The sequence below is a fragment of the Onychostoma macrolepis genome, chromosome 07, assembly GCF_012432095.1.
Source record: "Onychostoma macrolepis isolate SWU-2019 chromosome 07, ASM1243209v1, whole genome shotgun sequence".
NCBI lineage: Eukaryota > Metazoa > Chordata > Actinopteri > Cypriniformes > Cyprinidae > Onychostoma > Onychostoma macrolepis.
The window spans coordinates 46708101-46723931 of record NC_081161.1 but is presented as its reverse complement, the minus strand read 5'-3'; the positions used below and the strand labels follow the sequence as shown (position 1 = coordinate 46723931).

General features: G+C 35.1%; 3 long non-coding RNA genes across 3 annotated transcripts; 1 reads left to right on the top strand and 2 right to left on the bottom strand.

Annotated features, from left to right (window-relative positions):
- Positions 1–38: 38 nt before the first annotated feature.
- LOC131544609 (uncharacterized) lies at positions 39–1418 on the bottom strand. Its single transcript, XR_009272169.1, has 3 exons — positions 1320–1418; positions 403–490; positions 39–304 (listed from the first exon to the last, which is right to left on the bottom strand). It is a non-coding gene; the product is annotated as an uncharacterized LOC131544609 (long non-coding RNA).
- Positions 1419–3899: 2481 nt separating this feature from the next.
- Positions 3900–11349, top strand: LOC131544578 (uncharacterized). The gene is made up of 3 exons (XR_009272165.1): positions 3900–4460; positions 4780–4834; positions 10779–11349. It is a non-coding gene; the product is annotated as an uncharacterized LOC131544578 (long non-coding RNA).
- Positions 11350–13094: 1745 nt separating this feature from the next.
- LOC131544606 (uncharacterized) lies at positions 13095–14966 on the bottom strand. The gene is made up of 3 exons (XR_009272167.1): positions 14881–14966; positions 14730–14799; positions 13095–13229 (listed from the first exon to the last, which is right to left on the bottom strand). It is a non-coding gene; the product is annotated as an uncharacterized LOC131544606 (long non-coding RNA).
- Positions 14967–15831: the final 865 nt, after the last annotated feature.

Below are 15831 nucleotides of genomic sequence, written 5' to 3'. Positions count from 1 at the left end.
AAAATCAAGAGTCTTCAGACAGATGTACAAATTCCAACGTTTATTTAACAAATGGGCAAAGTGGCAACTTTAAAGCATATACCAGATGTGTAGAGGTTAATTAGTCAGTCACATTCATTAAGTGTTGCACGGAAACATAACAGTTAATAAAACGCATAAAATCATCAAATTTACCTAGACATTAACAAATATGACAAGTAGCTTTGAAAAAGACTACAGCAAGATACTTGTTGACATTTCTCCAGGTCCCTTGCAGCCTTGTGGTGATGGTGGAATCAAATGGATGCAATATCGCTGTCCCATTCTAAATAACAGATATGACAACTTCAGCAAAAAATGCATGAACACAGAATATAGATAATAAGTGAATATAGATAATCTTATTCTGAAATATAGTCTAACCTTAGACATCGGTTTCATCCTCCTTTACAGCTGATTCCAAGGTCAATCGTGTCCTTGAAGGTCTTGGGAAAAGCCAGGAACTTGGCTTCTTGGAAAAAAATTAATAAATAAAATAATGACAGTATCTCTCAGGAACCATTCTGCTAAACTGATTGTGTAGTCACACAGCGGCTCGGCTCACACCTGGCATTAGCATGCATCTTGGGTGATGCACAAGTGAACAAGCACAAGACACACATGGCCACATTCTTTTATTACAGGGTTAGTTCAAAAATGAAAATTCCATCATTGTTTACTCAACCAAGACTTTCGTTATCTTTAAAACACAACGGAAGATATTTTAATAGAATATAAGATTTCTGTCCCTTGATTGACAGTCCACGCAACTACCACTTTGATCATTCATAAAGAGATCTAATCCATACGTATCATGTGGTTTAGTCCAAATTTTCCGTTTATGATCCCTGATCAGTGTTTAAATGTGAAAAAAAAATAATAATTCAATCTGTTCATTGTATAAAGCGATCGAGTCTCTTCAGAAAATTGTGACTAAACCGCTCGATTCATTTGGATTACTTTTATGATCTCCTTGAAGCATCCAAGTGGTGGTTATGTAGACTGTCAATGGAAGGACAGAAATCTTTAAGGTTTCATTTAAAATATCTTCATTTGTGTTTTGAAAATGAATGAAAGTCTTGCAGGTTTGGAATGACAGAGAGTGAGAAATGACGATAAGTTTTCATTTTTGGGCTTTATGCGTTTTGATATCTTAAATTAATAATTAGTTAATTCCAGGTGTGAACATAAGCAGATATTGTGTGGCTGCCCAGTTAAATTTTAATTTTTCATATTCGTTTGTGTGTTTAAAATTTTTACTGTACACAGAATGACACAATGTATAAATGACACAGACTCACAATTCTGGCTTCATCTTCATCATTCTGCTCCCTCCATCACTCGCTCGGCGTCATCAGACTCCAGGTCTGCAATCTTACTCCAGGTCTGCAATCTTACTCCAGGTCTGCAATCTTACTCCAGGTCTGCAATCTTACTCGGTAACATGAGTAGTAAGGCATCTTAAAATGAACATAGTATACTACATTAGAATAAATTAACACGTTTAGAATTTCTTACTATTAATTTATTATTTATAATGTGAAAAGAAAATACAGATAGAGTCAAACATATCTTTCTAAATTAAAACTTAACTTTGTACATCTGGAAATATTTAGGACATTATTTACCCAAAATAGCATGCCATATGAATTGATAAAGACTGGTTTCAAGCATGCTCTGCATGGGCACTGAAGGAAATTGAAAGACTGATGGATTTAAGTTTTCAAACGTGCTGTAATTTCACAGTTTTGCATTAGATAACGCCAATTAAATGACTGGTAACGTTACATGTTCCGCGTTACACAGCTCCGTCTGCAGAGAGGCTTGACGCGACACTTTAACATGCTGTTATGAGTCACAAAAACTAAATTGTTAGCGCATAAATGTTTAACAGTCCCACTATTACCGTTTCAAAGCACTCAATGCTTTCAAAAACGAATATAAATTTACCATTTGATGAATTCTCTCCTCTGAGTAGAAAACCGCCCAAATGTGTCTGCCAACGAACCAAAATGAAAGAAGCTAAAAGTATATATATATATATATATATATATATATATATATATAACATAAATTGTAAACACATTCCAAAAATTATTTTACAAGTAAAATCACCCTATTTCAGGAAATCGAACCCGGATTAGAAACTTTCACGCAGGCTAACGTTGCATCTCTACACCTCACGAACTTAACACTGTAAACCTGACAAAACACTCGCAGTTAGTAATTTCTAAATGTGTTCACCGATCAAATTTTAAGTAACATTATCAACAAAAAGTATTTCTCCCGTGTAAATTTATAAAGAGAAAAGCAATCCAATTTACCGTCTCGGTCGCCTGAAGATAAAATGGCGTCGTGGCTTTGAGGCCGCGGTGCTTGAGGGGCGGAGTCAGATCAATTTGGCGTTTTTTTTTTTTTTTTTACACTTTCAGTGTAAAAGTGAAAGTACATAAATATTACACCGTGTGACAACACTGAACACCACTGTTTAACACTGTAGATTGTTAATTCAACTCTCTGGGAATTAATAACTTTTAACACTGCAAATATTACACTGCTGATTTTACTGTGTAGTGCTGCTGCATACATCACAACCTGTGCTTTAAATATTTAAAGTCATGTCAATAATATTATTTCTATTCAGATTTCTTGCATCTAGTTCAGATGGGCTTTATTGACATTAATGTTTCAAGAACCTTTGTTCCCACAACATCAAAATAAAATTGTCCAAATCTTTGAACAGTATGCAATAATAGTATTATGAACATTAATTGGTATGAAGATTGATATAATTATTTTTGTATCGTATATGTGTGTGTAAATATGAGATTTAAAATTAGATGGTAGAACATGTTCTTATTTCATTCACTTCTCTCTCTTTCTTTCTCTTAGGGGTCAGTGAAGACGTCGTCCATGAAGTTCTTTCTATGTGGTTCACGTCATGAACAAATTTGTTTTTGTGTGTGTTCAAGTTCAACTGTTGTAATATATTATTTTATAAAATATACACAATCTTAAATCTACCCCCAGAGTCATCCTTGTGTCTTCCCTCTGTACTTGAAAATGTGGTTGATCTAGAGACTGAAAAGACTATACTGTGGTTCCTTGTTTATTTTACTTGAGTTATTATATTATGCTACTTAGACCCAATAACTACTCAACATTCCTAGGAACCAGGTTTAATTGCAAAAAAGAAAGTAGTATTTTGGGTGTAATAAAACTTTAAAAAACTCTAATGTAGTTAAAACTGTGTGGAAATACTGCCTTGTTGGCACTTTTTTCGGTCCTCCAAAACTAGGGTCCTGGAAATGCGTTCCTGAGACTGTGGTTCTCCAACTCCGTAGGTGGCGCTGTCACAAAAAAGTAGGGTCCTAGAAATGCGGTCCTACAACTAAACAACTATAACTCCTGAAAGTGCGGCCTCCGGTATTGCAGACGGATAATATTGGGGCATCAGGCAGCTTTATCAGTGGCGCACAACTGTTACACAAGCGTCTATCACTGTTACACAAGAGATCACATGTTTAGAAAGCCATGTAAAATTAATATAAGTTCAACTTTTTTAAAAGTCTCGAGACTTCATGCTCACTGCATCTCATGTTTTTAAATGAAAAAAAAGTACTCTGTGATTGGCTTTCGTCCCTTTGCATTAAACATGCTGTTTTGTTTATAATTGTTTAAGCAACTTAATTAATTATATTTGGTTTATAAACATTATGCACTTTTTTCACACACTGTAAAAAAAATCCGTAAAAATACAGTACAATATACCGTAATAATTTGAAGGAATTTTCCTTATTTAGTTTTTACAGGTGTTTTTCCGTATTTTTTTAATTACGCTTTGCATTGTGGGAAGAAGCTCAGTCGATTATCGGCGCGAAAACAGTACTTGAGCAGACGCCATTATTCACAGAGACAGTCTCGGTAAAAATTTTATTTTAAAGTCGGATTTCGGGTTTGAGGAACCGTTCTTACACTTCCGTGGTAAATTATATTTTGTTAAATGTAACAAACTGTAACGTTAACTATGTCTTCCATTGTTTGCCAAACGAATGTCGGAGCCGTCGCATTTGACATTTTCAGCACACCATCACATCTCACTCGACGTGGAGGTAAGTTACGTGTTACAGTGTGCTCACTTTCAGTTTTATAAATAAGTTTATTAACTTTTAATTGTTGTTGATGCGGTGTATTTGTTACTGCGCGTGCCGTAAAGCATCCGGCATGTTAACGTTACTGAGGTGATGTTAAGCAGCTAAATCTGAAGTGTCGTACAACTGTGTTTAGAGCGCTGTGTGCCTCCAACAGAAGCTGGCAGAGCAATTGTCAAGAAAAGAAGATACCATTACGACTTTTTTTATTCTTTAAAAGAGATTACGACTAGGTGAAGATCTGACATCGCGGAATTCTTCAAGGATAACGCACCTTTTCTGCCAAACGAGGTAGGTTAGACATTTTATTGTCTTGTTTGTCACACACACACACACACACACGCACACACACGCGCGCGCGAGAAGTTTGTTCGGTAACGTTACTGGCACGCTGTCGGTGAACGCGCGCGTCAGGAGCGCATCGAGTTCTTGCACGGACAAAAGCACACACAATTATGTCAAAATGACCATTTTTGGCTAGTGACAGTTTTAAATAAGTTAAAATGTCTTGACTGATGTAAAGTTGGGATGTGTCAGATGTGAGTCATGTTTTAAAGGGACAGCAGTTCATGACATTCATTGTTTCTTCTGTTTTCTTTTCTAATGACAGGTTGTAATTGCTGCTGTGTTGTGCATCCCAAGTACCCCCTGCATTCTTATCAAGGGTTTGTATTCTGTTTTATTTATTAACACTACAGTTTTATTTATGGAAGCATATGGGGAGCAAAATTCAATTTGAAATGCTAAATGGCAATGTATTTCTGTATTTAAATTTTCCCATACATCTGTGCAATATTTAGTGCAAAATGAAAATTCAATTATATAATTAACGTTTGCCATTTCCTACACTAGCTTTAATATGCTAAATAAAATCATATTTTAACGCTTTATAAGTTGCAAAATGAAAATGTATTACACAAATTGATTAGATATGTTTAATATGTCCAAGCCAAGACTGTAAAATTATCATTTAATTGCTGTTTTTCCTAAATGCATTTAGACTTCGGGGTTAGGACACCTGGGGTTGCATTTTTATCATAATACCGCATGATAATTGTAGCAAAATGCACTGAGAATTTGAGGATGCATTCTGAGCCAAAGGTGCAGCAAAAGGGTAGCAAAATGCTGATTTAAATGTCTTTTGTTTTTCTTAAATGCATTGACACTTACATATAAGACGTTTCAATTGCATTTTCATTTAATACCTTGCTATGAATTTAAAGTCAATGTGGATTTGAAATGCATTTGAAAATGCAACACGCCCCTGACCTGTCAGTCGTTAGGTGGGGCTCAGCAACAGGACGCACAATAGGTCAATATTCATCGTCAACCAAACGCTTTCCACATTGACTTATTCATTGCAGGGTATTAAATGAAAATGTTATTGAAATGTCTTACATGTAAGTGTCAATGCATTTAAGAAAAATGAAAGACATTTAAATCAGCATTTTGCTGCACCTTTGGCTCAGAATGCGTCCTCAAATTCTCAGTGCATTTTGCTACAATTATCATGCGGTATTATGATGGAAATGCAACCCCAAGTGTCCTTAAGTCTAAATGCATTTAGGAAAAACAGCATTTAAATGATAATTTTGCTACAGTTTTTGCTTGGACATGTTAAACACATCTAATTAATTTGGGTAAGAATTTTAGTTTTAATTAACTTAATATTGTGAATAATTAACTTATAAAGTGTTAAAATATGTTTTAATTTGCATATTAAAACTAGTGTAGAAAATGGCAAATGTAAATTATATAACTGAATTTTCATTTTGCACTAAAATTTGGACACATGTGGCAAAATGTAAATAAAAGTACAGAACTACATTGCCATTTTGTGTATTTCAAATTGAATTTTGCTACCCATATGCTTCCATTTTTATTTACCTTTAGGGATGTTCAATACTGACAAAATTAGTAATTGAGTCGTTTACTCAGTTGACTTTATTGAAGTTGTTTGTGTAGGAAAGATTTAATCAATGTTTGGAGTGGCTTTCTGAATTTACAATGTGTTTATAATTTCTTATTTTTTTTATTGTTATTGATGATTCCAGATTGCTGTCATTCAATAACTTATCATTTCCTCCCCCGTTGTGGCTGAGCTACACATTCTCTTCATTTTATTTTAAACATAAAACATCCAGAGGAGATGGCACCTACTTTGGAATTCATACAAATGTACGGAACATATGTAATGAAACTGTGTATAAAGCATTTTGTGTTGCTGTTTAGTTGAAAATAATCAAAGGGGTTAGTTCGCTCAAAAATGAAAATTGTCATTAATTACTCACCATCATGTCGTTCCAAACCCATAAGACCTTCGTTCATCTTTGCAACACAAATTATGATATTTTTGATGAAGTCTGAGAGCTTTCTGACCCTCCATAGACATCAAGGGTCCTTACACGGTCAAGGCACAGAAACGTAGTATAAGGACATCGTTAAAACAGTCCATCTGCCATCAGTGGTTCAATCTGAACTTTATGAAGTGATGAGAATACTTTTTGTATGCAAAGAAAATAAAAACAACTTTAATCAAGTCGTTATTTAACGAAAACAGCGTATCCGTGTGGTGCGGCTGACACAGAACAGCGTACGCAGTTTGTGTTCAGCGGGTATTCTCCAAAATGGCGCTACTGTGACACAGATGCAACGAATTGTTGAATAAAGTCGTTATTTTTATTTTCTTTGTGTACAAAAAGTATTCTCATCACTTCATAAAGTTGGCTTCACTGATGGCAGATGGACTATTTTGACGATGCTTTTCAAACTTTTCTGGGCCAAAATATCTTAAATTGTGTTCTGAAGACGAACAAAGCTTTTACGGGTTTGGAACGACATGGGGGAAAGTGATTAATGACTAAATTTTCATTTTGGGGTGGAGTAACCCTTTAAGTATATCATAAAACATTGTTGACAAGATCACATGACGGATACAGTTGCCGTCTCTCTGCTCTATCCTGGTTGCTTTTTATGACTGTTTTAGTAACACTGTTTATACATGATGCTACCTCCGCACTGATCTATGATCGCCATACACTTTTAAATATTCGAAGCTCATATGAGAAATTTTTTAAAGAAGGAAGAGGTGAGCTGCAACTCCCTACTACTAAGCCGCAGCTGATTATTCCCACCTGGCTGAAACACGAGCCCTGGCCTCCTGTGGAAAAGAAACGTCGCCGTCGCGGAAAGCGGGGAGGAAAGTTGGTGAAACTTAAAGCCTACCTGGTCTCTCTTCCGAGAACGCCTTGTCTAGTGGATGCGCTACTATGGGGATGGTGTGGCGGCCGGGTGTTATATCGGCGCTCGGAGAACGTGATGCCGCGGTGGGTTCAGCCAGTGGAACCGGCAGGCCCCGTGGTGACCTGTCTTCAGCGTCCCCGTATCTCCATTGGAATGGAGTTCATTTACAGAATCTTCGCCCTGTACCCTGTGGCTCGAAGCAGTTTCACGACGCCGTGGTGGATGATACGGGACCAGCGATCAGGTTGGCGCTGATTAACGTCCGTTCATTGAGAAACAAGACTTTCATCTTAAATGAGTTCATTAGAGCCCGTAATTTAGATTTTTTATTTATCACTGAAACATGGTTAAACGCTGGGGATATGTCTGTTTTTGGAGAAGTGGCGCCAAGTAACTTTGCAGTATTTAATACTCCCGAGAAACGGAAGGGAGGTGGTGTGGCCTCTATTTTTAAGGATACTTATATTTGTACCAGACTCAAATTTGAGGTTTTCTCAAGTTTTGAACTCCAAGTTTTTGAAGTCCGCTGTCAGCTCCTGTGCTATGTGCTGTTGTCTATCGACCACGGGATTTAATAAGAATTTTATTCCAGAGTTGTCTGTTTTAATGGACATTGTTGTGAGATGACAAAATATTAATATTAGGGGACTTTAACATTCACATATGCTGTCCGACAAACTCCTTTTCAAAGGATTTTTTAAATCTCATTGATTCTGTTGGCCTTCAGCAAATGGTTAATGGTTCTACTCATACTTATGGTCACATGCTGGACTTGATTCTGTCACTTGGTTTATCAGTCAGTGACATTATCATAGATGATCTCCTGGTGGCTGATCACAATCCTGTTCTATTTACTGTCTTCCCTCGATGTCAGCTGAAGAAAGCTTGTGCCATAAAGAGGTTGGCTCGTTCGATAAAGCCAACTACATATGTGGACTTTAATGAAACTTTTATGGTTTCTCTGCAGAATGTAAAAATGGACCTCTTATCACATTACCTTAGCGTGGAGGAGGCGGTAAATAGTTTTAATTCTGTCTGCCTGGATACACTAGATCAAGTGGCGCCTCTAAGGCAGGTGCATAGAAAGCACAAGTCAGCTCCATGGTTAAATGAATATATCAGGTCCCTAAGAAGGGATTGTAGAAGATGTGAACGGAAATGGAAGAAAGATGAACTACAAATCTCTTATGAAATTCTGAAAGAATCGTTGTCTAAATTTCAACGGGCTGTGAAATCTGCTAGAACAAGCTATTTTGCAAATGTTATTGAGAAAAATCGCCAAAATCCAAGAGTTCTTTTCTCAACGATTGACTCTGTTTTGAACCCTAAATTAGAGGTGTCTGCCGATACGTCTGTGGAATTATGTGAAAGTTTTTTACAATTTTTTGTCAGTCGAATATCAGAGGTTCGAAATAATATTCAGCAGTGTACATATGTGCCTTTGAATGCACCAGAGACCCCTGCTATGCTATCTGAATTTGAGCCTATCTCCATATCTACTTTTAATGACATTTTAAATTGAAAGCTACATCTGCCCCCAAGACATTATTCCAACAACTTTAAGGCAAATTATCGCACGGTTGGTCCATATATAGTTTCTATAATAAATAAAAGCTTACTCCTAGGGATCGTTCCCGAGTACTGCAAACACGCTGTAGTTCAGCCTTTGTTGAAAAAATAAAATTTGGATAAGAGCGTTCTTTGCAATTATAGACCAATCTCTAAACTTCCATTTCTGGCTAAGATTTTAGAGAAAAGTGTTCTTATTCAACTGGAGTCATTTCTTGATGATAATGATATCTGTGAAGTGTTTCAGTCAGGTTTTAAAAAGCACCATAGCACAGAAACTGTATTATTAAAGGTTTTTAATGACATTTGTTTGGCAACCGATCAAGGCAATATGACAGCACTTTTGCTTTTAGACCTCACAGCAGCGTTTGACACAATTGACCATCATATTCTTATTTCCCGTCTTGAAACTTGGGCAGGCATCTCTGGAAATGCCTTAAACTGGTTTAAGTCCTATCTGTTAAATAGAAGTTTTTCTGTTTGTTTGGGTGAGTGTACATCAACTTCCTCACCTTTATCATGTGGTATTCCTCAAGGGTCCGTTTTAGCACCGCTCCTCTTCTCACTCTATATGCTCCCTTTAGGTTCGATCCTGCGTAAATACTGTGTGTCCTTTCACTGTTACGCAGACGATACTCAACTATATGTACCATTTAAGTCAAGTGATTACACTGCCATGGAAAGATTGCTGGCTTGTCTTGATGATGTCAAGGCATGGATGTCTATGAACTTTTTGAGCCTAAATGAATCGAAACGGAATTGATTGTCTTTGGTCCCTCTGAACTTGATAATGCGTCTCAAACTAAGTTGGGTCCCTTGAGCCAAGTTAGGAAATATCATGTAAATAATTTGGGGATGATTTTTGATAGCGCACTTAAATTTGACAAGCAGATAAATGAAATCGTCAGAAAGAGTTTTTTTAAACTGAGGATGACTTCTAAGATTAAGCCTTTTTTATCCCAGAAAGATCTGGAAAAAGTTATTCATGCGTTCATCATCTCGAGATTAGATTATTGCAATTCATTATATTATGGTACTCAAAATAAAGTTTTAGACAGATTGCAGATGGTCCAAAATGCATCTGCAAGATTGCTCACAGGTACGCGTAAATTAGATCACATAACCCCGGTGTTAAAAGCATTGCATTGGTTGCCCATTTCTTTTAGGATTAACTATAAAATCGTATTATTTGTTTTTAAATCGCTACACGGTCTTATATTGCTGATCTAATCAAGGAACAAAGGACAACGAGATCCTTACGATCCCAATCACAGAAACTTCTTGTTGTTCCTCGGTCTAAGCTGAAATCTAGAGGGGATCGTGCGTTTGCGATCGCCGCACCTAAATTATGGAACAGCTTGCCGCTTTATATTAGGGATGTACCGACACTTGGTCAGTTTAAGAGCCATTTCAAAAAAAAACCTTTTTATGATAGCGTTCGATCTAAGATAAGTGCGAAGGTTGCTAGTGTTATATATGGTTTTTCTGATCTTATTTAAAATGTATTATGATTGTTTTAAGGTCTCTGCTATATTATTCATTTAGATGGATATGATCCCTTTTAAATGTTGTCTCCTGTTCATTGTGTTACTGTTTGTGCAGCACTATGGTCAACCTTGTTGTTTTATTCAGTGCTTTTAGAAATAAACTTGAATTTGAATACAGTTGGAGACCACTGGAAATGCAAGTTTAGCATTGTATAAACGTTTGAACTGGAACTTGATAATTCAATCTCAACCTGTTCTGCACGTTAGTCTATACTTCACTTTCATTCATTTAATTTCTTGTCATTTCTAGTCTTCCTGTGAAGAAATCCTGAACGAGGGTCGACGGTTCAGATGAAGGGAACCGACGCTTCCAAGACTCGTGTATGAACAACTTCGAGAATCCATGTACAATCTGAGCTTTTTTCAGATCTCAACATGGAACTTGGACTGAACATGCAGCAGAAGGAAAAAAGAAGTAGTTTCCCCAAGCTGGCACATGGCAAGAGATACTAAAAGCACACAAACACTTGGAGCCCTGCTCTTAATTTAGATTGTATAGTTCTCTTAGTTTCCCATTGAAATGTCAGGCATGAGTGCATGAATCTTTGTTCTTTATTTTCTAATGATGTACAAAGTTTTTTTTTTTTGTTTTTTTTGCAGTACCATGTCAGTTGTAGATGACAGAATTCACATTTTTTTGATGTGAACTGTCCTTTTAAATAACATTTCACTTGACTATTGACTAGAAGTATGTAGCAATTGTTATTAATGACAGCCCTGTCTTTGTATTAATTTTTTCCCATGTATCTGAAAATGTTTTGAATCTTGACTGTTTCACAGTGAAGTTTGTGACCACTATTTGGTGCAACACCAATATTGTACAAGTAGCTGCTCATGTTTTCTTTTTTCTGCCTGGTGCGGTTTAAAACTAAAACACATTGTTAAATTAATTGATGTAATAATATTTTTGTCTTCACCTGTTAAAAGCAAATAAAAGCTACTGAACGCACTTTTAAGAATGTTTATATGAGGTAAAAATAAACCATGTTCAATTTGTATATATTGTGCTGGATTTATTTGCTACTAAAGATAGGCCTATGCTATAATTTTTTAGAAATTTCTGCGAAACGGATTGTCTGTTTATGGTACAGAAGAAAATGTAAATCTACAGAATTTTCCTTTTTAATGTGGAAGGAAATGTCCGTAAATTTAACAGAAAATGTCCTGGTAATTTTCTGCCAGTACATTATCCGTTTTTCTATGGAATTTTTTTTTACAGTGTAGATTGAAAGATTTTATTGCTTTAATAAATGTGCATTAGTAATATTTAGCTTGATGCTCCATCTTGTGGCCTCAGGAGAGAAGCCAAGAGCTTTTTTTTTCCCTCTCTAACTGAAATTATGCCTTTTACATGCGAATGTAATTCAAATATTTATTGCGAGTAAAATATGTATTGAACACGTCAGTAAATGTATTTCTAAAGGTGCTGTTGACATGAAATCACCAGATGTCGGTAACAACCCAAGTAATCCATACATATAAAGAAACCAAAACAAATAAGTTCAGAAATTGTTATATGTGATAAAATGGAATGACACAGAGAAAAAGTATTGAACTACCCCTTACAGAAAAACCACATGAATTTCACATGTGCAAAAGCGCATGTGGCCAGTGGCCACATATACGTTTGATTCTGCACATGTGAAAATCACATTTGAAGTGTGTGCTTTGCACATGTAAAACATGTGCTTTGTACATGGGAAATGTGTGTTTTTGGAACATTTTCATGTGAATTTCCATGTGAATCCCATGTGATCACATGTCAAACACATGAGATCACATGTGAAACACATGTGTATTCCCATGTGGAACACACGCATATTGCCATGTGAAACCCATGAGATAACATGTGAAATACATGTAAATTCCCATGTGAAACTTGTGAATCCCATGTGAAACATATATTATAAACCTGCTTGTGTTGCAATGTCATTGTGAAATGACTTTAAAAACTCTAATCAATATTTAACTCGTGCACAATATACACTCAAAAAACATTTAATTCTGTTAAAGACCTCAATTGTATAGTAAAATTCCATTACGTTTTATTAAGCAATCCTTATACACTATTCATATTATGAAGAATTTAAAAAGAATAACTACAGTCTAAAGCATTTATATAAATCTTAAAGGGATAGTTTGTCCAAAAATGAAAATTCTGTCATTAATTACTCACCCTCATGTTGTTCCAAATAGATCTTAGTAAGATCTTCGTTCTTCTTCGGAACACAAATTGAGATATTTTTAAACATTTCAGTTGCATTGCTGTCTATGCAGGGTCAGAAAGCTCTCGGATTTCATCAAAAATATCTTATTTTGTGTTCCAAAGATGAATGAAGATCTTATGGGTTTTGAACGACATGAGGGTGAGTAATTAATTACAGAATTTTCATTTTGAGTGAACTATCTCTATAATAACTGGGAATGTGCCATTTCAGATTTGTTCATAAATAAATAAATAAAAAGTTACTCAATCATAGTTCCCATGGCATGAAGTTCATAGAACCTGAAAGTACACCGATTCACTATTAAGAACAATTAACACAATATTTATTAATCTCTTTTGTAACTGTGTTGTATTTAGAGCTATAACAACTTGAGTCACATTTCCATAATGACATGAGATTTTCACAGGTTGGTAATGAAATTTGTATCGTCTGTAAAGAGGGCCACGGCAACATCTCCACTCATCAGACTTGTCCTAAATGAATGAATGAAAGAGAGATACAAATCACAAACAAATCCATGGTGTCCAAAAATAGTAGCGTTCAATTTAATTATTTTTTTAACCATAATTTATTTTTATTTTTTTTTTAATTTAAAATAGTTTTTGACAAATAATCTCACAAAGACTGATGCCAAGCTAAAGGTCACCCGAAATTGAAAATTCAGTCATTATTTACTCTTATGCCATATGGCCTTTCTTTTTGATACCACAAAAGGGGAAATTAAGAAATGGTGAAAAATCAAACAAATTTTTATTTGAAAAATTCTGTTGGTCCGGTGTGGAGGACTGCGTTTGTGAGAATATATTTGCTCAACATTTCACTTCAGCTCACCAAGGAAAGATGAACATTGTAAAAATTTCAAGGTTTAAAACATGACTCTCAGAAAACTCAAAAGTATTACTCATGTATTGTCTTTTATGAGGTGAAGATCTCCAGACCAAAATAATGCAAGAACTTGATTTGTTGTTCTGATGGGCAGAAAACAACAGATATATTCACCTCAGAACATAAAGTATGTGCAAAATCTTCTAGGAGCCATGAGTCGCATGTGACTGAATTTAAGTTTTTGGGTGAGCTGTCCCTTTCAAATAAATGGCAAATTAGTTTGAACAAAACAACACAGATATACTAACACAGATGTAGAAAAACCAAGAATAAAATGTTGATAATACTAAATATTCCAATCAGAAATAACGTGTTCACATCTTTAATGCAACCAGAATAGAAAAATAGCAAAAGACAAAATATCAACCATCTTGTCAATATTGCTTCAAAACAATTAGTTGCTAATTATTTATGTAGCCATGTCTCAACGACTTGAGCGAGCAAGAGCCTAAAAGAAAAACTGTAATTTAAATGAAGGAATAACCTGGTAAATTAATGTAGCATTATTGCATTGACTAGGCTAGATTTGACAATATGTATATATATGACATTTAAAGTGTTAAAATAGTTACAGAGGCCTGATGAATTTATGCACGTGATCTACTTGCTGAGTTTACTCACATAGTTATAATTGCATAATACTTAAAACATTGTCTTAAATACAACGTTTTGAAAACAGCTACATAAAATCGTTGAAACAGGAAATTAGACATTAAATAGTGTAAAACAGCCAGCATGTGGCGAGCGAGTAATCAAACAGCTGATTCATTCATTCAGCGGTAACGGACAGTGGTGGCTGATGGAGTGGCAGCTGCCTCTTGCAGTGCAAAGGTTTTACTCTCTGTCCCAAACTGATTTCTCCTGCGGTCAAAGTGGGACATTCGCGTGAAAATTCGCCGACCAACGGTGACTGACCGCGCTTAAATTGGTAAATGACCGCACATACAATTGGCAAACAGGACGCTAAGTTTCAAACGTTTGATGCAGAAAAGTATTAAATGTTTTAAAATATAACACATTTCAGCTATAAAAACTGAAATTCAACATTAAATGTGTAAACACTACTAATTAAAGACATGTTTGCTTACCTTTCCCTCAGCGTCCAGTGCTAGATGACCGTTATAGTTCGAATGATGAGCACGCGCAGAACTCCCGCTTCTTCAGGCAACATTTCAAAATGGAATAAGCGTTATTAAAGACTATTTGGCATTATGAATATGATTTCGACCAAATATTTACCATTTTTAAATACACAGTCTCGAATGTATGTTTTATTTCCGATCATTTCTTCCCCGGCATCATTGTGGCTGTCAGCAGCAGCCGTTGGATGAGAGGAAATTACGTCATCACCATGCTCGCAAATTCAAAATCTTCCTTTCTGTAATGAGCTTTTTTTATTTTATTTATTTATTTTTATTTATTTATTTATTTATTTATTTTAATAAATATTTATATATTTTTTTCAGGGGTTGTGAAAAATGTTAAAGGCACATCAATTGTAAAATATTATGTATCTATATTTTGCGTCTTGTGATTATTATTATTATTAATAATATTAAGAAGAAGATGAATTTATTAATGATATTATTGTAATGTTAATAATATTAATTTTATTAAAATTGTTTTGTAATGATGTTCCTCAATAAAAAAAAATTAGGTAAAGCTTATAATATATATAATACATATTATAATATATATATATCGTGTGTGTGTGTGTGTGTGTATTAGTTATTATGCTACCTGATGATCAACAATTACAGGTACAAGCTAATAACAAGGTGTATCAAATGAGCACTTATTAATCATAAATGGTATGTAACGTATAATTGATAAATCATATATCAGTAGTATGAACTTTATTTTATTTAACTTTTATTTTACTAACTAGCTTATATAGCCAAAGTAACTTTGCAACTACAGTAGCCTACATTACAACAAATAAAGAAAGCTACAAGGGACTACAATGGGAAGCAGGGAATAGGAACAAACTAAAAGTCAACATACAATGTGAAGCTGAAAATGCACAGTATTTGTTACATGTAGCTAACATATGATCCACATGTGAAAACCTATTATAACACAAGGAAACATTTTCCACATGTGATCCACATGTGCTCTTATGTTGCAACATGTGGTGACATGTTGTCTTCATGTGATCACATGTGAAAAATATATGTATGGACGTGATAA